The 21,481-nt window shown below is 39.6% G+C and overlaps 1 protein-coding gene across 3 annotated transcripts in view; it reads left to right on the forward strand.

Moving 5' to 3' along the window:
* Positions 1 to 3,415: 3,415 nt before the first annotated feature.
* Positions 3,416 to 21,481, forward strand: part of LOC120531805 (retinol dehydrogenase 16-like) — a 65,875-nt gene continuing 47,809 nt past the window's right edge. The window contains exon 1 of one of the 3 annotated variants that reach the window (XM_039757560.1): positions 3,416 to 3,536. The gene's annotated coding sequence lies outside the window, so the exon portion shown is untranslated. The other 2 variants (XM_039757558.1, XM_039757559.1) reach the window with 2 other exon arrangements.

The following is a 21,481-nucleotide window of genomic DNA, read 5'->3' on the forward strand; positions in this document are numbered from 1 at the left end:
TGAAGACAGCGATGCATTCGTGGCTCGCAGCTCAGCCTAAAACATTTTTTTTAATGAAGGAACATGAAAGCCTGTTGACAGATGGACAAAGTGAATTGAAAAGCTGGCCGATGATGTCAAAAAATGATGTATTTGTCTGTAAATGACCATGAAATCATTCCGCATGTAGGGGACATAATGACGTAGAATACCGGAAGTGTGAAGAAACTTTGAGAAAATAACGGAAGACAAACACTGATCTCTAAAACAGTAATCTTTAAAATCGTTGCACCCTTTGGTACGCAATTGATTATATGTTGTTTCATTTATTCTGTTTCTTTGTAAAATGTTAAAAAGTGTATAATTATATTTTTTGTTTGTAGTTTTCATGGTGCTCGTGACGGTATAGCAACAAGTCTAGTCAAGTCAAGTTGGGGATCATGCACTGGTACAGTGCGTTGCCGCACCCACTAGACGGCAAAACAACTTGAGATCCCGGTTGGCAACCCCTTAGGCAGACACGCGGTTCAGTCCCACCTTCCGGAAATGACCCTCTATCTGCCACAGTCAGGTGTTACATAGGTGACCCCTTGGCCTGGTCCAGCCACTTGGGTCCCCAACAATGAGGATCTTACGAGCCGGATCATCCTCGGGGAAACGCGCCACATCGCCGTAGTGCTGTAACGGACGCTCCTTCACAATGCAGGTCATGTGCCTCATTCGGGACTCCATGAGCAACACAAAGTCAAACCAACGGCACCCAAGTATTTTCCGGAGAGACACAATACCAAAGGAGTCCAGTCTTCATCTCAGGTCACTGGATAGCGTCCATGTCTCGCAACCATATAGCAAGACAAAGACTTGGACCTTCGTCCTTTTGCATAGATATCGGGAGCGCCACACACCCCTTTCCAGGGACCTCATGACCCTCCATGCCCTACCAGTCCATCTACTGACTTCATAGGAAGAGTCACCAGAGACATGAATGTCGCTGCCAAGTATATAACAACGTTAATAAAAAAATTAAGTTTTTGACGTGAATCAAGATAAGTGCACCAGTTTGAGACTCTCTGGGTGTCGATTCAGTTAAATCAAGGGCTGCTACTTTGTCTTTTCTGAAAATTCATTAAAATAAATTCTACAGCTAGAGTGCAGGTCATTTTTGAGTCACCCTCATAGAATGCCAATGTGTTGTACTTCAAATTGGCATAAGTATTGCGTGTCATATTAAAAAGCAATGTGTTTTCTTTATAATTATAACACAAGAAAAAATGATCCCAAATGATTGGTGTTCATAAGAAATACTTTCTGAACATTTTAAAATCACTTCAGTTTATTTTGCCTGGCACCTCCCGACTCACCGGTTTGAGAAAACCCCCACATACAACATACCGTTTGATTCGTCAGGATTTCTAGTTGTTCAAAGCATCAAGCTTTTTGGGGTCCCCCCACCCCCTATTTTTGTTCCTCTACACCCAAAAAGCTCTCCTTCGTAAGCCACTTTTTTATCATATTTTGAGCACTTATGATAAAGAGCAAACCAATAGGTGTCTTCAGGAAAAAATTATTGGAAGTACTTGAAGCTGTGTATGCCCCCCAGTGGGAAAAGAGGGTTCAAAATTACTCCTTTTCACAAAACTAAAGAAAAAAGGGGATCAGTAATGTAGGCCTGCAGAGTGTTTTATGCTAATTCTATGCTGCTAATCACAAAAATGATATTTTTGATATTTGGTCCATAATGGGGTGCTGAGACCCTCTGAAAGCCACTATATCCATCCATCCATCCATCCATTATCCTACCCGCCATATCCTAACACAGGGTCATGGGGGTCTGCTGGAGCCAATCCCAGCCAGCACAGGGTGCAAGGCAGAAACAAACCCCGGGCAGGGCGCCAGCCCACCACAGTGAAAGCCACTATAGTAGGTTGAAAATGAGAAATTCAAAATTACGCATGTAAAGTATTGTTTTCTTGCTATATCTCAAGGTCAGTAATTACAAATATGATGTTAAATTAGATCCTTTCATTCTTAAAAATAATAGTTCTTTAATGGCACTTTATAGTTCTTTACTGGGTCTTGTGGTTCTTGCTTGACAAAGCACCATTTTATTCTGGGAAGTGTTCTTTGCATATGAAGCTGCTTCGTCATGCTTTGAAAAACATCCTAATATGAAGAAAAGAAAAAAAAAAAAGCCGTAATATATTTAGATCTGTAACAGGCTCCATACAGTAAGTAACCATGAGTAGATAGTAACAGATATCTGAAATACCTATTGTAGGTGTCATGGTTTTAAAGGACTCTTGCTGCATATTTCAAGTAATACAGGCTAAGTTCAGTATTTCTTAATCTGTTACCTGTAGCCCGCTGTACATTAAAAATGTTGGCTTTTTTCTGCATAAGAGGGTATTTTTCAAAGTACAAAGAACCAACGTCATATACAAAGAACCTGTCTCAGAGCAAGCAATGGAGCTACAAGGAATCACACAACCCACTAAAAAACCATATACTGTAGTGCCAATGAAGAACCAGGATTTCTAAGAGTGTGGCAGAATACTAACAGATTAATAAAACCTGGACTCAGCCTGTCTGATTGTATGTAGCAAGAGTCTTTTTAAAATTGCAACCCATTGGTACTTCACAGATCTGTTCCAATCTGTTCATGTTTATCTATATATATAAAAGTCGATATATGTATGTGTGTGTGTGTGTGTGTATGTATGTATGTTCCAGCATCAATTCTGAACGGTTGGAGCGATTTTAATGAAACCTGGTACACATGTCCCTCATTGGTCGACTAACCACTCTGGCAGCTTTATTTGTAAGAGTGTTTTCTAGAGATCTAGCACTATACACTCCCAGAGGGTGAAAAATGACACCTTTCTATTACAATCGAGAATATTTAGACTATAAACGTTTAAACTGAAGCACCTATTTTAATATTTCAAACATGTGATGCAACTATTCTTGTTAATTATGTACTTCCACCTCAACAAGTGAGTTTCTTATGAACACTCCGAATTAGACTTGGCTCACACTAATTCAGACTTTACAGAAGTTGGATTCCATCCATCCATTATCCAACTTGCTATATACTATCGACAGGGTCACGGGTTTAATTTAATTTTGGCGTCAGTCTTCTAATTGAATTCTATGGAAATTAAGGAAGCAGAGCAAAGTTCATGCTACTCAAATATCAGAACAGTGGAGTTACCAGCAGCCCTCTTGTAACGTTGTGTTTGTAGCTGCGAGGCTGACCTATAACCTAAAATTCTCAAAGTATGCCCTCGTCGGCTCAGTTTTACCGGTCTACCTATTCATTTAATCTACACCTTTCATCACAACAAGCCTGCTCTTCTTGTTCCTCTAGTCATTTTGTGTAGCCTTCCTGGCTCTGTCACTTCATTCTTTGTCAGTTCATATGGAGTTGTCCAGCATTAAGTGGCTTTACTCCGTCTGATCCTTTGTAAGAGAGCTTCGCCTTCATCATGATATCCACCTGCTGTCAAACTCCCTCCTCACCTCATAGGGCACCGCCCATTGCACATCCCTTTTTAAAGGTAATACGCGACCCCTCTCGTATTCCACCTGAAGTCGGATCGGATGTGAACTGGTTTGACTTGTTAAAATCAACTGCAGGTAACGACCGGCTGGGAAACCAGCGTTATGGCTGTGACTGCGAGCGTCTTTTAAAGTTTACGTGTGATGCTGTCTAAAGTAGCTGAGCACAGGTTGGCTGTCTGTTTCTTTTTTTTAAAATAAATACATAAATAAATAAATATATATAAAGTCTACCATATATAAAGTAACACGTAAAGAGTTAGGAATGTGGATTTTTATGGGTTAATTTTCCAGTTTTAGTCTTGCAGCAACAGTGGCTACTGGTGTTATTTAATGTCTACAGTACTTCCAATTAATGCATTTCTGTCCAAATTGATTCTGCAAGTTTTACGCAATTATTATGTATGTTTCTGGTGTAAGAATCTTCAAAAAAATATTTATTGCAATGACATATATGAATGTGTGATGTGTTACCTGTGCTGTATTTTATTAAATATGCTTCCTGAATTGTTTGGCTTACTTGAAACATAAGTGGTGCAGGACTGAGGGTAGAGATTTTGGGTTTGAAATGTGAAATCGTAAGTACACCCCATGTAATGGGCAAGTCAAGATGTGATCTTCATTTAAACAGCACCTTTTGGATAAAGGTGATTTAATTTAAAAAAAAAATGAAAATTAGACATTGCAATAATTTATTCCTTTGAAAAATGGACATATTTAACATTTCCATCTGTGGAAAAAGTAAGTCCACCCTTGGCTGTAATAGCTGGTATTGCCCACTGAAGTTGGCATTTCCTAGAACTGTCTAGTAGTCCCTGGCATCAACTAGGAGAATGTTTTTCCTACTCCCACAGAATGTCTCAGGGGTGTCTTGCATGCAGAGCCCATTTCAAGTCCCACCACAGCATCTCAAAGGGGTTCAGACTTGATCATTCCAAAACCCTCCATTTCTATCTTTCCAGCAGTGCCTTGGTGGATTTAGTTGTATGCGTTTCATATTACAAGGTCCACTTCAGCTGAGCTTCAATCTGCTGACAGATGGCCTCACGTTATCCTCAAATGCCTTCTTGTATATGAAGAGGTCATTGTGGATTCTGTGACGGTTAGCTTCACAGGTTCTGATGTAAGCAAAGCAGCCCCAGCCCATAACATTTCCATGCTGTTTTTGGTTTTCACCAAACATGCCTTCTGATATTTTGGCCAAATAACGAGATGCCTTGTCTGCCTAGAACACATTGCTCCAGACATCCTGACCTTTGCCTATAGGTGCTCAAAGGCAAAATTTAGTTTTGCCCTGATGTTCTTTCTGGACAGTAAATTCTTCCTCCTGACACACCTGCCATGTACCGTGTACAGATACCATGTAGATCTGATTTGTGCAGCCTATTTCTAATGGTAGACTTATGCACGTTGCCATCAACAGTAGCAATAGTGGAGTCCCTAGAATGACATTCTGGGGTTCATGGAATCTTCTTCCAGCATCTTGTGTTCTGTTTTTCCAGTTATTTTAAAATCTTCTCCATTTGCAGATGTTCTTCCAGATAGTGAAATGATTGATTTCCAGTTTTTTGGAGATCTATTTAAATCCTTCCCCAAACTCATAGGCATCTGTAACGTTCTTTCTGATGGCCTCATTGAGCTTTTTCGATCTAGGCATGGTGATAACACACACTGTCTGAGGTTTAAATACGACAGGTTCACACAAGACCTTCTCTAATGATGTTCTAACAATCTGCACCTGATGCTAGTCGGAGGTATTTTGGGTACTGATAAATGTAGGGATGGATTTGTTTTTACACATCTGCAATGTGCCTTTAAATTTACTTTTATTATACAATGGGCTGCAAATAGTGGTGTGGTGTTTGTTATATTATAGCACCTTCATTTACAGGTACTGTTTCAATGAAGATAAATCTTGATAATGCCCACATACTGTATGTTAAAACAGAAAGAAATCATGGGCTGCGTTTACTTTTTCACACAACTCTGCATCTTATAATATCAAACAACAGTTCCAATAAATTGATCATACACAGAACTATGATTCCTGTATCTTTTCATCTTTCCCTGAAATTAATTCCTGTCTTCATATCTGAGTAGGGCATATATGAATTTTGGACATTGAGTAGGAAGGTGCCAGCAGCAGTTAGTCAATAAGCACTTTAAACAGCAAGATTACCAGCATGCATTATGACAAGGTGCTTGAAAAAGCACTCACGTTTACAGTAAAGTATTACATGTGCCTACTAACTCCAACATGCAGGGCAAAACCTGGGAGTTGGTGGCAGAATTGGCACTCCAGCCACCATAAAAAAAAACCTCACGCTGGTTCCGTACCACCTGAACTAGTGTGGTTCTGAGATATCACCCGTTGCATGGCTGCACTCGGGTCTGTGAATCTGGGGTCCTGAGTTGATTTGTCATGTGGTGGGTGCGGCAATGCGCTGTATCAGAATGGTTCTGTAATTAAATTCTCCTGGGTTGTGTACTTGTTCAGAAAATCATTGCTTGATAAAGAACCATTTCATTCTGGTAAGAGATCTTTACATATAAAATTGGTTCTCTAGTGTTTAAAAATAACAACAACAACAACATTTATTTATATAACACATTTTCATACAAACAGTAGCTCAAAGTGCTTTACATAATGAAGAATAGAAAAATAAAAGACATAGTAAGAAAAATAAAATAAGTCAACATTAATTAACATAGAATAAGAGTAAGGTCCAATGGCAAGGGTGGACAGAAAAACAAAAAACTCCAGACGGCTGGAGTAAAAAATAAAATCTGTAGGGATTCCAGACCATGAGACCACCCAGTCCCCTCTGGGCATTCTACCTAACATAAATGAAACAGTCCTCTTTGGATTTAGGGTTCTCACGGAAGGACTTGATGATGATGGTCACGTAGACTTCTGCCTTTTAATCCATCCATCATTGTTGGAGCATCATGAAGCTTTGAGTAGGTGGAGGTGGCGCAGGCCGGAAAAAGAAACAGAAAGAGAGTAGGGGTCAGTACGTATTTTAGAGCCACCATGAATAGTTATTATGATGAATTGAACATACAGAGTATCAGGATTAAGATAAAATAAAGTTATAAAAAGGCCATGTTAAAGTAATGTGTTTTCAGCAGTGTTTTAAAGTGCTCTACTGTATCAGCCTGGTGAATTCCTATTGGCAGGCTATTCCAGATTTTAGGTGCATAGCAGCAGAAGGGCCGCCCCACCACCTCTTTTAAGTTTTGTTCTTGGAATTCTAAGGAGACACTCATTTGAAGATCTGAGGTTACGATTTGGAATATAAGGTGTCAGACATTCCGATATATAAGATGGGGGAGATTATTTAAGGCTTTATAAACCATAAGCAGAATTTTAAAGTCAATTCTGAATGACACAGGTAACCAGTGTAGTGACATCAAAACTGGAGAAATGTGTTCTGATTTTCTTTTCCTAGTTAGGATTCTAGCAGCTGCATTCTGCACTAGTTGCAAACGATTTATATCTTTTTTGGGTAGTCCTGAGAGGAGTGCGTTACAGTAATCTAGTCGACTGAAAACAAACACGTGAACTAATTTCTCAGCATCTTTCAGTGATAAAAGAGGTCTAAGTTTATCTATGTTTCTTAAGTGAAAAAATGTTGTCCTAATGATCTGATTAATATGTGATTTAAAATTCAGATTACAGTCAACAATTACCCCTAAGCTTTTTACCTCCGTCTTGACTTTTAATCCTAATGTATCCAGTTTATTTCTAATAGCCTCATTGTATCCATTATTGCCAATCACTAAGATTTCAGTTTTCTCTTTATTTAACTTGAGAAAATTACTATTCATCCATTCTGAGATACAAGTCAGACATTGTGTTAGTGAATCAATAGAATCGGGTCATCAGGTGCTATTGATAAGTACAGCTGTGTGTCATCAGCATAGCTGTGGTAGCTCACGTTGTGCCCTGAGATAATCTGACCTAACGGAAGCATGTAGATTGAGAAGAGCAGCGGACCCAGGATAGAGCCTTGTGGAACACCATATTGGATATCATGTGTCTGAGTTGTAATTACCACAACTAACAAAAATTTTCTCCCTGTCAGGTAGGATTCAAACCAATTTAAGACACTGCCAGAGAGGCCCACCCATTGACTAAGGCGATTTCTAAGAATATTGTGATCAATGGTGTCAAATGCAGCACTCAGATCTAAGAGGATGAGAACAGATAAATGGCCTCTGTCTGCATTCATCTGCAAATCATTTACTACTTTAACGAGTGCAGTTTCTGTGCTGTGATTTGTTCTAAAACCCGACTGAAATTTATCAAGAATAGCATGTTTATTTAGGTGGTCATTTAACTGCATAATGACTGCCTTCTCCAGAACTTTACTTAAGAAAGGCAGGTTAGAGATGGGTCTAAAATTTTCAAGAGCCGAGGGTCAAGATTATGTTTCTTAAGTAGGGGTTTAACTACAGCAGTCTTAAGACAGTCTGGGAAGACCCCCGTATCTAATGACGAATTTACTATGTCAAGAACATTATCAATTAGCACGCCTGATACTTCTTTGAAAAACCTTGTTGGTATTGGGTCAAGGACGAGGTGGAGGATTTTAATTGAGATATTATTTTTGTAAATCAGGTAAATCTATCCTAGTGAAAGAGTTTAATTTGTTTATAACAGGATGCTGGGGTTTAGGAGGATCCTTAGTGTTGGAGGGATATACTATGTTATTTCTAATATCATTAATTTTTTGATTGAAAAATACAGCGACAGCCTCACAGGTTTCACTGGAAGTACTTAGGAGGCATTCCTTTGAGCTACCTGGGTTTAGTAGGCGATCAATTGTAGAAAATAAGACTCTGGGATTACTAGCATTGTTATTTATAATCTTAGAGAAATAGCAGCTCTCAAGACAGACAGTGTTATTGTATTCTGTTATTTTGACTTTTAATATTTCATAGTGGATAGTAAGTTTAGTCTTCCTCCATTGACGCTCAGCTCTGGCATGTTCTCTTTAAATCAGACACTCTTTGGGTCTTCCATGGTATAACAATGCTAGAAGATTTTTCACTGTCTTTTCAGGTGCAACTATGTCAACAGCAGCTCTCACTTTAGTATTAAATCTTTCCACCTTACTATTTACATTATCCTCGCTATTATAGCTGGCACTATAAACGGACTGATTGCTTAAATGTTTGTAAGTTTTAAAGCTGCTGCTGAGTCAAAGAAGCGTTTTTTAACAATATGCTTCTCATGAGTGTTTTTTATCATTATTTCTATATTAAAAAGTAGAAGAAAATGGTCTGATAGACCAATATCAATGATCTGTTTTATATCAACTTTCAGTCCTTTAGTAATCACTAAGTCTAACGTATGACCTGCTTTATGTGTAGGCTGATTTATGAGTTGTCTCAAATCAAAAGAATCCAGGAGGTTCATAAATTCTTTTACTTTTAGATCACACTGATTATCTATATGAAAATTAAAGTCGCCAACTATTAGGAGTGTGTCATAGTTAGTAATTAAAATTGACATTAAGTCAGAGAATTCCTCAAAAAAAGACGCGTTAAATTTTGGAGGTCTATACACGGATAATACTAGAACTTGAGAATCTCCATGGATAACAATGGCGAGATACTCAAAGGACTTGAACTTACCAAAACTGACATCTTTACATTTTAATCGGCTCGAGTAAATGTTTGCCAAGCCCCCGCCTCTTTTTCCCTGGCGGTTTGCACGAGTAAAACTGTAATCCGGAGGCGCAGATTCGATTAAAACAGCCACACCGTCTGAGTTAAGCCACGTTTCACTTAGTGCAATAAAATCTATTTTTTTATCACTAATAAGATCGTTGATAAAAAACGTTTTGTTAGTTAAAGCTCTAACATTTAATAGTGCCATATTTAATGTTTCGGATGGGCAGAGATGAGTATTAAATAGTCTTATTATGTTGACAACACAGAAATCTTTAATGTAGAGTGGCCTACCTTGCAGGATACTGAAATAGATCATCCATCCATTATCCAACTCGTTATATCCTAACTACAGGGTCACAGGGGTCTGCTGGAGCCAATCCCAGCTAACACGGGGCACAAGCCAGGAACCAAACCTTGGGCAGGGCGACAGACCACCACAGGACACACACACGCACACCCACACACCAAGCACACAATGGGGACAATTTAGGATCACCAATGCACCTAACCTGCAGGACTGTGGGAGGAAACCAAAGCACCCAGAGGAAGCCCACATAGACATGGGGAGAACATGCAAACTCCACGCAGGGAGGACCTGGAAAGCGAACCCAGGTCTCCTAACTGCGAGGCAGCAGCGCTACCACTGTGCCACCGTGCCACCTGACATAGATCAAGAAAACCCAAACTATGCCTGTGGGACTGAATGCAGTAAAAGTCCTTTTAAAATCAGAAACCCATTTGGAGAATCATTGTTTATAAGATACAAATACGTTGTCTATATAAAGATTTTCTGAGGGTCTTAATCCCTAGTGGTTTTGATGAGTTTAACTCTGAATACTTCTGAGACGGCTGAAAAAGATCATTATTGTGTATAGGAGCAACAGATAAGTGCCACTCTGCCTTGAAATGTGTTGCTGCGTTGGTTCCGCATCTTAAGCAATTGTTGTATAGTTATTGGTGAACTGTAGATAGTTAGTATTCAGTGGAGCACAAAGCAAGGAATTCAAGCAAGATTTAGAACACCACAAGCCTGGTTGGTGGGAATTCATGAAATTCTGCTGATTTTGAAGAATTTATTGTGTGTATATGTTGCGTCCAAAACCCGAATTTGCCAGCCGTTTCGCATTTTGGCCATGAGGTGTGGCCGAAGTCCGATTTAATAGAAATGACCAGTGTATATGCTACTTTGCTGGCCACAAAATTCGATGTGCTGATGTACGCCTGTCCTCTCAAGGTGAAAAGATGCTTATAAATTCAGATGCAGATTCAGAAGTCTTGTTCAGAAAGCAGACGCCACTTGAGATGGCCTTCCCCTCACCCAAACACTAACCTTAAGGTCAATAAAATAGGTCCCTGATGTTAAGTCACTATTTTATGGCTAAAATGATAACAGAAATGTGAAACCTACTTATATACCTAATCTTAATTATTGGGAAACAACCAAGTGGTATCCGCTTTCTGAACAAAAGCTGCCAAGGCTACATTCAATGCAATTGCATTACTAAGTGCACAAAAAATCGCTGCTCATGCCTTTTTTCTTCCGACTTTGGCTGATCGCCCCATGCCATTTTGCAAATTGGCCGGCCAAATCCCGAAATCGAGGAAAAGATCGGACATTGACCGCTCGATTTACAGCGACATTGGCCATTTCCCACTTTGGCCGATTTCGGGTTTTGGTTGTAACATATATTTGATTCCCAGTATAAAAATTGAAAGCTAGGTACATAGTGTCATGCCACCTTCTGCTTTAAATCTTTGTAGAGTTGCCTTTTGAATGTGTTGTCATTTCCGATTCAAGATGAATGATGTTATGATTGAGCCTAATTTCTTAAAGAATGATTTGTTTATGTACAAAGGGATACTCTGGAATAGATAAAGTAGCTTAGGGAGGATGATCATTTTGACTGTGTTAATTCTTCTTGCTTAGGTGAGATGGAGGGTGGACCATCTGTTAACATTCTGTTGCACTTAAGATAGATAGATAGATAGATAGATAGATAGATAGATAGATAGATAGATAGATAGATAGATAGATAGATGTTTATTTTCATTGTCTCTTTTACAAAGGAACAGCAAAATTGAAAGTGCAATCGACTCAGTGTGAGGCATAAGAGTTAAAAAGACAAGAAGAGAGAAAATAGTAACAAACCGAATAGTAATAAAAGTACTTTACAAAATATACAAATTGCACTTGTTATACACTGCCTGGCCAAAAAAAAAGTTGCCACCTGGATTAAACTAAGCAAATATAGTGGTGTGAAAAACTATTTGCCCCCTTCCTGATTTCTTATTCTTTTGCATGTTTGTCACACAAAATGTTTCTGATCATCAAACACATTTAACCATTAGTCAAATATAACACAAGTAAACACAAAATGCAGTTTTTAAATGATGGTTTTTATTATTTAGGGAAAAAAAAAATCCAAACCTACATGGCCCTGTGTGAAAAAGTAATTGCCCCCTGAACCTAATAACTGGTGTCGTGGCGAAAAATTCATCATCAGAAGGCTTTTTACCTAAAAATAAAGGCTATTAGGACTCCAGATAGACAGACAGAGTTTTAAGGATTTATTGCAATAAATCAACACAAAAAATAACAAGGACTCAACCCAATACGGCCAAATTAGATTGAGCAAAGATCATTGCAACCATTGGAGTTTTTATAACAATTTCTTATCATTTTAGCTCATTTAATTAATTCATTCTACACCTGGTTTTACTGTCTATTGTTCCTCTTGGTGTCTGTTTGGCTTATTCTGAATGGTCTTAGACTGGGTGGATGGCTTCCTCTTTCCATCTTTGGGCTTTCCTGATGTAATTTCCTATCTTTTCTGACCTTGCTCTAATGAGCTGGTTTGCTTACCTTCACTGACTCCCTCTTACTCCCATCTGACCAAATCTTGAGTTTCTGTGGGAACCCTTATCTCGTTAGACTGGTTTGCTAGTGGAATGTGTTTTCTTTCTATTCTGTTCCCATTTTTTCTAACTGGCCAAGGCTACTAATCCATATATGGGTTTTCCTCTCTTAGGCTTTCCAAACTTTTTACTATAGTGACCTGAAGCTTAAGCTTTAATTAAAAAGAAGTATAGTATGTGATTTCATTTGATCATTGCTTGCCATGCTTGATTTGTCTTAATTTCTACACTAAAGTTAATTGCTAATATATTCTTATAATATTTTGGCTAATGCCTGCATTTGCTAAGATGCATTACAGTGTGACCTTGCTTGTAGTAAGAGGCCTTTTGTTGCCATACTGCTGATTCAACAACTCAGCTGAATATAGAGGCTTTCTTTTGTAAGTTATCTCTTCCTAGCCTTGAATCACAGGTGTCCTCCACTCTTATCCTGTCCAAAACTGATTTTGCTGCATCTTTTAGCTATTCTTTTCATTACTTTGGAAAATTTGCTGTAAGCCTATAAAATAATGCAATATAACTGATTTTTTAGTTAACCATTTGCTAGACCTATCGTATTTTGCTTTTATATTCTAATTTATGCTTAATCTAATGTTTTAGAAGCTTTTAATTACTTTCTATGGCTCTATATGCTAATTTGCTATTCTCTTATGCTAATAAAAAATTTTCCTTCTACACTGGTTGGGCCACCCTTAGCAGCAATAACTGCAATCAAGCGTTTGCGATAACTTGCAATGAGTCTTTTACAGCGCTCTGGAGGAATTTTGGCCCACTCATCTTTGCAGAATTGTTGTAATTCAGCTTTATTTGAGGGTTTTCTAGCATGAACCGCCTTTTTAAGGTCATGCCATAGCATCTCAATTGGATTCAGGTCAGGACTTTGACTAGGCCACTCCAAAGTCTTCATTTTGTTTTTCTTCAGCCATTCAGAGGTGGATTTGCTGGTGTGTTTTGGGTCATTGTCCTGTTACAGCACCCAAGATCGCTTCAGCTTGAGTTGACGAACAGATGGCGGACAGTATCCTTCAGGATTTTTAGGTAGACAGTAGAATTCATGGTTCCATCTATCACAGCAAGCCTTCCAGGTCCTGAAGCAGCAAAACAACCCCAGACCATCACACTACCACCACCATATTTTACTGTTGGTATGATGTTCTTTTTCTGAAATGCTTGTGACATTTGCCTTCCAAAAAGTTCAACTTTTGTCTCATCAGTCCACAAGGTATTTTCCCAAAGTCTTGGCAATCATTGAGATGTTTCTTAGCAAAATTGAGACGAGCCCTAATGTTCTTTATGCTTAACAGTGGTTTGCATCTTGGAAATCTGCCATGCAGGCCGTTTTTGCCCAGTCTCTTTCTTATGGTGGAGTCGTAAACATTGACCTTAATTGAGGCGTGAGGCCTGCAGTTCTTTAGACGTTGTCCTTTTGTGACCTCTCGGATGAGTCGTCTCTGCGCCTTGGGGTAATTTTGGTCGGCCGCCACTCCTGGGAAGGTTCACCACTGTCCCATGTTTTTGCCATTTGTGGATAATGGCTCTCACTGTGGTTCGCTGGAGTCCCAAAGCTTTAGAAATGGCTTTATAACCTTTACCAGACTGATAGATCTCAATTACTTCTGTTCTCATTTGTTCCTGAATTTCTTTGGATCTTGGCATGATGTCTAGCTTTTGAGGTGCTTTTGGTCTACTTCTCTGTGTCAGGCAGCTCCTATTTAAGTGATTTCTTGATTGAAACAGGTGTGGCAGTAATCAGGCCTGGGGGTGGCTACGGAAATTGAACTCAGGTGTGATACACCACAGTTAGGTTATTTTTAACAAGGGGCAATTACTTTTTCACACAGGGCCATGTAGGTTTGGATTTTTTTTTCTCCCTAAATAATAAAAACCATCATTTAAAAACTGCATTTTGTGTTTACTTGTGTTATATTTGACTAATGGTTAAATGTGTTTGATGATCAGAAACATTTTGTGTGACAAACATGCAAAAGAATAAGAAATCAGGAAGGGGGCAAATAGTTTTTCACACCACTGTAGGTACGAGCCTCCTGTTGGATAATTACTGCATGGGCGATTATCTTTCAGCTGGCAACACGTTATTTAACCCCAACTGGTGCAATGAGTTGCTTCTCATTTCTTAAACCACCATGTCGAAAGACACATCTCACGGTCGTGGAAAAGATGTTGGTCTGTTTGAGAAGGGTCGAATCATTCGCATGCATCAAGAAAACATCTAAGGAGATTGCAGAAACCACTAAAATTGGGTTAAGAACTGTCCAACGCATTATTAAAAACTGGAAGGATAGTGGGGACCCATCGTCTTTGAGGATGAAATGTGGCTGGAAAAAAATCCTGAATGATCGTGATCGGCGATCACTTAAACGTTTGGTGAAATCAAATCGAAGAAAAACAACAGTAGAACTCAGGTCTATGTTTAATAGTGAAAGTAAGAGCATTTCCACATGCACAATGCGAAGGGAACTCAAGGGATTGGGATTGAACAGCTGTGTAGCCCTAAGAAAACCACTAATCAGTGAGGCAATCCGGGAAAAAAGGCTTCAGTTTGCTAGGGAGCATAAAGATTGGACTCTGGAGCAATGGAAGAAGGTCATGTGGTCTGAGTCCAGATTTACCTTGTTCCAGAGTGATGGGCGCATCAGGGTAAGAAGAGAGGCAGATGAAGTGATGCACCTATCATGCCTAGTGCCTACTGTACAAGCCTGTGGGAGAAGTGCTATGATGTGGGGTTGCTACAGTTGGTCAGGTCTCGGTTCAGCAACAGTATGTGCTCCAAGAATGAGGTCAGCTGACTACCTGAATATACTGAATGACCAGGTTATTCCATCAATGGATTTTTTCTTCCCTAATGGCACAGGCATATTCCAAGATGACAATGCCAGGATTCATCAGGCTCAAATTGTGAAAGAGTGGTTCAGGGAGCATGAGACATCATTTTCACACATGGATTGGCCACCACAGAGTCCAGACCTTAACCCCATAGGGAATCTTTGGGATGTGCTGAAGAAGGCTTTGCGCAGCAGTCAGACACTACCATCATCAATGCAAAATCTTGGTGAAAAATGAATGCAACACTGGATGGAACTAAATCTTGTGACATTGCAGAAGCTTATCGAAACAATGCCACAGCGAATCAAAGCTAAAGGCGGTCCAACGAAATATTAGAGTGTGTGACCTTTTTTTGGTGGCGACTTTTTTTTTGGCCAGGCAGTGTATATACAAATTGCACTGGTTGACTTAAGGTCTATATTGCGGAGCAATTTCATCATGGTACAGGCAAAATTATATTGGAAAAGTAGCTTATATCCACTTGCAATTATTATCCCTGTTTCGATATTATGAATGAACAGCTATCCAATCTAGATAGAGATGATTGTGGGTCTGATATATAAAGCACCATAGCACCTGCATTTAGTGAGATTTTCTGTTCAAGTCCATCTCTGATAATCTCCTTTATCTCTGGTTTCTTCTGTAGTTGAATAGCCAATAGCTGACTGACTAATGCAAAAACCATTGGTGATAGTGGGCACCCATACCGAGTACCTTGTTCTGCTGTGAAGTTTGAGTTACTGTTACTTTTTTTTATCCAATTACTGTGGATTGAGGCTTGTGCACAAGTGTAAAGTATTTTAATCCATGCAGATATACTGGAGCAAAACCCAAATCTGTGCAATGAGGTAAATAGATAAACCCACTTGACTCTATCAAATACATTGTATATGTCCAAAGACAATAAGGCAAGTATATTACATTGAACAGGCAGCAAAGGTCAGCGTCTGAATGCCTGCCTTTAACAAATTTGGCTCGATCTTGTGATACCACTAAGGGAAGCACTTTCTCAGTTTTTCTAGCTAGGACTTTCACTAGTATCTTAGTATCATTATTCAGGAGTGAAGTTGGTTTATGTGATGCACACTGTACTAGGTCTTTATTTTACTTTGGAGAAACAGTTATTAATACTTGATAGAATGTTTAGGGTAAGGTTTGGACCAGTTGAAAGCTGAGTATGTAGGGCATAGTAAGGTAAGTTCGAAAATAAGAGGTGTGTGGTCGGAAATGACAATAGCATCAGATTTACAAGATTTTATAGTGGGCAAGAAGTTATTACCATTGAAGAAATAATACATTCTTGAGCAACTATTATGTACAGGAGAAGTTGGGAGCATGCACTGATAGCGTGTGGCCGCACCCACCACATGATGAACCACCTGGCACCTGAGTGCAGCAGGTGACACCATAACACCACACTGGAACAGTGTGAAGACTTTTACGGTGGCTGGAGTGCCAATCCTACCACCAACCCCCAAGATTTCACTGTAAGTACAGTAGAAAAGAAGGAATAATCTCCTGAAATTGTAAATAAGAATCTCCATGGATCTGATAGATTGAAATGTGCGATTATCTTTGAAGTTTAAGATGTTGTAGTTTATGTTATTGAAGACCTATCCAATTCTGGATCTATAACACAATTAAAATCCCCAGCCATGTTAATTTTATGAGTGTTCATATTAGGAACAACTAAAAATACATTTTACATAAATTCTCTGTTGTCCACATTAGGTGTGTTACTGGAATTAATGTGGAGTTGAAAAAGCTCTCCACAACCCAGACACAGCACCTTTCACGATCTGATACTACATCTGTTCCTACAAGTGAGATTGCTTTATGGATTAAAATTTCCACCCCTCTGGTTTTCTTATTATACTGGAATGAATGATTTAGCCAATCCAGTCTTTTTTCAATCAAAACAGGTCCTTATTTGTTAGGTGAGTTATTTGTTAGGTCTTGTAAAAACACTATCTTGGTCTTTAAGCTTCTATGATGGGAGAAAGCATTTTTTCTCTCTAGGTCATGATTGAGCCCTTTGACATTCAAGTCAAGGCAAGTTGGGGAGCATGCACTGGTATACACGACGAAACAACTCGGGATCCCAGTTGGCAACCCCTCAGGCAAACACACAGTCCAGTCCCACTCTCCGGAAATGACCCTCTATCTGCCACAGCCAGGTGTTACGTGGGCGACCCCTTGGCCTGGTCCAGCCACTTGGGTCCCCAACAATGAGGATCTTATGAGCCGGATCACCTTTAGGAAATCGCGCCACATGGCCGTAGTGCCGTAACTGATGCTCCCTCACAATGCAGGTAATGTGCCTCATTCGGGACTACATGAGCAACACAAAGTCAAACCAATGGTACCCAAGGATTTTCCAGATAGACACAGTACCAAAGGAGTCCAGTCTTCGTCTCAGGTCACTGGATAGCGTCCATGTCTCACAACCATATAGCAAGACAGGAAGCAGCAGGACTCTAAAGACTTGGACCTTCGTCCTTTATCACAGATATCGGGAGCGCCACACACCCCTTTCCGGGTAACCTCATGACCCCTCATGCTCTCCCAATCCATCTACTAACTTCATAGGAAGAGTCTCCAGAGATGTGAATGTCACTGCCAAGGTAAGTAAACCTCTCGACGAGGTCAACACTATCTTCACAAACAGACACACTGCTGATGGCCATGCCCAAGAGGTCATTAAAGGCCTGATCTTTGGTTTTTATCAGGACACTCGCAAGCCCAGACACTCAGACTCCTCACTCAGTCTCTCGAGCACCCCGATCAGAGCCTCCATTGACTCCGTGAAGATCACAGCATTATCAGCAAAGTCAAGATCCATGAATCTTTCTTCACCAACAGATGCCCCACAGCTGCTGGACCCCACAACCTTGCCCAACACCCAGTCCATGCAAGCATTGAACAGAGTAGGAGCAGAACACACCCCTGACGAACCCCAGAATCAACTGGGAAAAACACAGAGGTCCTGCCTCCACTCTGCACAGCACACACAGTACCAGTGTACAGGCCGGCCATGATATCCAGCAACCTCGAGGGGATCCCACAAACCCTCAGGATGTCCAACGCTCGATCAACTGAGTCAAATCGACAAAGGCTGCAAAGAAACTCTGACGATATTCGCGTTTGCGCTCCATGAGAACCCTCAGTGCCAGGATGCGGTCGATGGTAGACTTCTTAGGTGTTAAACGAGACTGTTCTGGTCATTGGTTGGTGAGCAAGTGAACACGGATCCTATTGAGGATGACGCTAGCAAGGACCTTACCCGGCACCGAGAGCAGTGTTATCCCCCTGTAGTTGCTGCAATCTAGGTGATCACCCATCCCTTTCCAGATAGGGACGACAAGTCCCATTTTCCAGTCAGTTGGAATGATGCCAGTCTCCCAAATGGAAACAAAGATTGCTTGCAATGCCAGGAGGACAGCCTTACCACCAGCCTGGAGAAGTTCACCCTGGATAGCACAGATCCCTGCAGCGTTTCCTCCCCTCAGCTGGTTCACTACTTGTGCAATCTCAGTGAGACTGGGTGGTTCACAGCTAACTGGAGGATCAGCCTCAAGAACCGTGGACCAGAGATATCCAAAGTCCAGCTTACAAATTGGTCACAGACATACTGCTTATCAGTGATAAGGGTCATTTTGTGATCGTATGTAAAAAAAATAGTACTTATTTTCAGATTTCAGCTTTCACAATAATTTGACATATTTATTGTCAGCAGTTGCAGTTAGTGAGTAGGGGGTAAAAGAAATACAGAAAAAATAACTTGCTGTCTTTCCCTTCTCTTCACTCTCCCAATAAAATGTTTTTAAAAACTTAAAAATAAAGAAATCTTTTTTAAATTAACAATGCACAATAGTGAAGTTTAATTTTCAGAGCAGAAATAAAATTCTGAAGTTTATCTCTGGCCATGGAAATGAGTATCAACACCAGCAGGCAGAATAGAGAAGTACTGTAAGTGATATAAAAGATTGCCTGTAACCTTTAAAAGGAGATTTTTAATAACTTTATAATTCCAGCATTCATTGCAGACAGATGGAATGTATTTCTTTGGCAATGGCCCAGCCATGGAAATCAGAAACTTGAAGGTGATGTACAGTAGAAGACTTCCTACAATTATTTTAAATGTTTTACACAATTTTATAATTCCAGTATTCATTCTGAGAGAGGCAAAGAGAAGACAAGCATTTCTACAACTAAGGCCAGGCCGTGGAAATGAGTGTCCCCTCCAGTGAATATGACAGAATGGTATAGATGTAAGAGTGATATAACAGAGTTACCACAATCGTTTTATATATATTTTGGGCAATTTTTTAATACCAGTATTCATTTTTCAAGCAGTATGCAGGAGCATGCATTTCAATGGCAATGGCCGATCTGTGAAAATGAGCGTTCCCTCCAGTAAATGAGTCAGAGGGGTACAGTAGCATGACAGTGACATAGAATAATTCTACAATGTTTTTAAAAAGATTTTGGATGATTTTACCTATCTCATGTTCATGTTGCAGGCAGCAGGCACTGAGCACATATTTCCATAGCAAAGGTAGAGCTGTAGAAATAAGTGTCCCCTCTAGTATAAAAGGACCAAAGGGCACAGCAAATAAGGAATTCTGGAGACTTACAATTTTTTAAATTACACTTGATCAGTTTTAATCTCCCATCATTAATTGTGCATTTCATACACACATTTTATACAAGTAAGATAATGACACCAGCGGTGACTCCCCATTTTAAAGTGCTGGTAATGACAAGTAAGGGAGTTTCTTTGTTTTTTTTTTTTTTTTTTACAACTTACAGTCTTTCAGTCACAGTTTTAATTGCTCATGTAGCAAAGATGTGTCATTTTAGTTCGTGGAAATGTGTTTTAACCTCAAATAGAAAAAAAAAGAAGAACAAATGTACTACCTGAGCAAATGTTTTAGAGCAAGGGACAATGTACTGTATAGTACGGAAGCGTATTAGAGCCACGGGAAAAAAATGCGGACACAGTAATTCTCGACATTTCCACTTTATTCTCTTATCTTATTTTGTCAGTAGAACAAACGGCATGAATCAGAGAGTATTCAGAGAGCATGAATATCATGAAGTGAATGGATTCTGTGCGGCGATCCCTGCCGGTGCCTCTTTAGTGCAGAGGAAGTCAGTTTAAGAAGCGCGTAGAGATTAAGAAAAGGGTCGGGAACACTTAATATAAAGCATTTAATGTGCTACATTAACTTATGACGGGGTTTGAGAAAATGTACTAAATTAAACATTCATTTTAAGATGAAGTTTAGTTTGCGACATTCTACTTACAAAATCAGCTAAGAGAATAAAGTGGAAATGTCCGAAGTTCTTTTGTGTCAGGTAATAAATTAGTAATTATTATTATCTATATTATTTACTACATCGTATTCCCATGTTGCTTGGGAAATGAGCTCCCGTTAAACAAATTTAATAGTAACAGAACTTGTAGTACGCTCGTCAAAATGACTGAAGATAAAAACTGAAAAGTGACATATTTCGATGCCATTTCAACAAGGTTTACTGTCCGCTGTCAAACACAGACCACATCACTTAAACTACAATGACAACAAGTAACACACCAGCAGCCTTAAAACGCAAACCAAATGGCATAGCTTAGCGGGAGGAAACAGCGAGCACGCGGCTGCGCGTGCACGTTACTGACGCACAGGACGGCGTTTTGCACGGAGTATGCGTTCAATCAAAAGGAGCAAAGAACCGTACCAATCACATCTCAGCGCGCCTGCGCTGAATCAGGTGAGACACTGAACTCCACGGAGCACCGATTGATATCTTTATAATGTCTTCCAAACAGTCAGCTTAGAATGTACCTGAGGTGCTTCTAATCAAGCGATCTCTCTAATCGTGCAGACCTTTGAACGCATGCACTACCCTAGTGATTGGCTACTTCATCCGCGATCGAGTGGTTAAATCATGAACTTTATGTTACATTGTGGTTGCCTTTTGACCTACTTATATTCTACATCATGTGATGTTATCCAGTACCATGTAGCTGCTAGCATACGAAAAAAAAAATCAACCTAAATATCAAACATTTCCAATGTGTGGTTTTTAAATATTTCGAGCCCAATACAAAAAAAAAAAAAAAATGCAACAAAATATCCTTTTAACGTCATGTAAAGGAAATCTAGTAAATAACAGGTCCTATCTCACTGAAGTAAGCTTTTACAGAGAACACTGGAAAAAATGAAATAAAAACGATACTAATGCATATAATTAAAGGTTACTTAAAATAATCAGGTTTGCTGATGTTTATGTCATTTTTTTTAAGTTACATTTACAAAAATCTCTCAGATGGCACACTGACACAATTAATTAACAATTCCAGTAATTATTTTCTTTTAAGCTTAATCAGTGGTGCAGTGGTAGCGCTGCTGCCTCGCAATAAGGAGACCTGGGTTCACTTCCCGGGTCCTCCCTGCGTGGAGTTTGCATGGCCTCCCTGTGTCTGCGTGGGTTTCCT

This window comes from Polypterus senegalus, chromosome 6 (genome assembly GCF_016835505.1).
Source record: "Polypterus senegalus isolate Bchr_013 chromosome 6, ASM1683550v1, whole genome shotgun sequence".
Classification (NCBI taxonomy): domain Eukaryota; kingdom Metazoa; phylum Chordata; class Cladistia; order Polypteriformes; family Polypteridae; genus Polypterus; species Polypterus senegalus.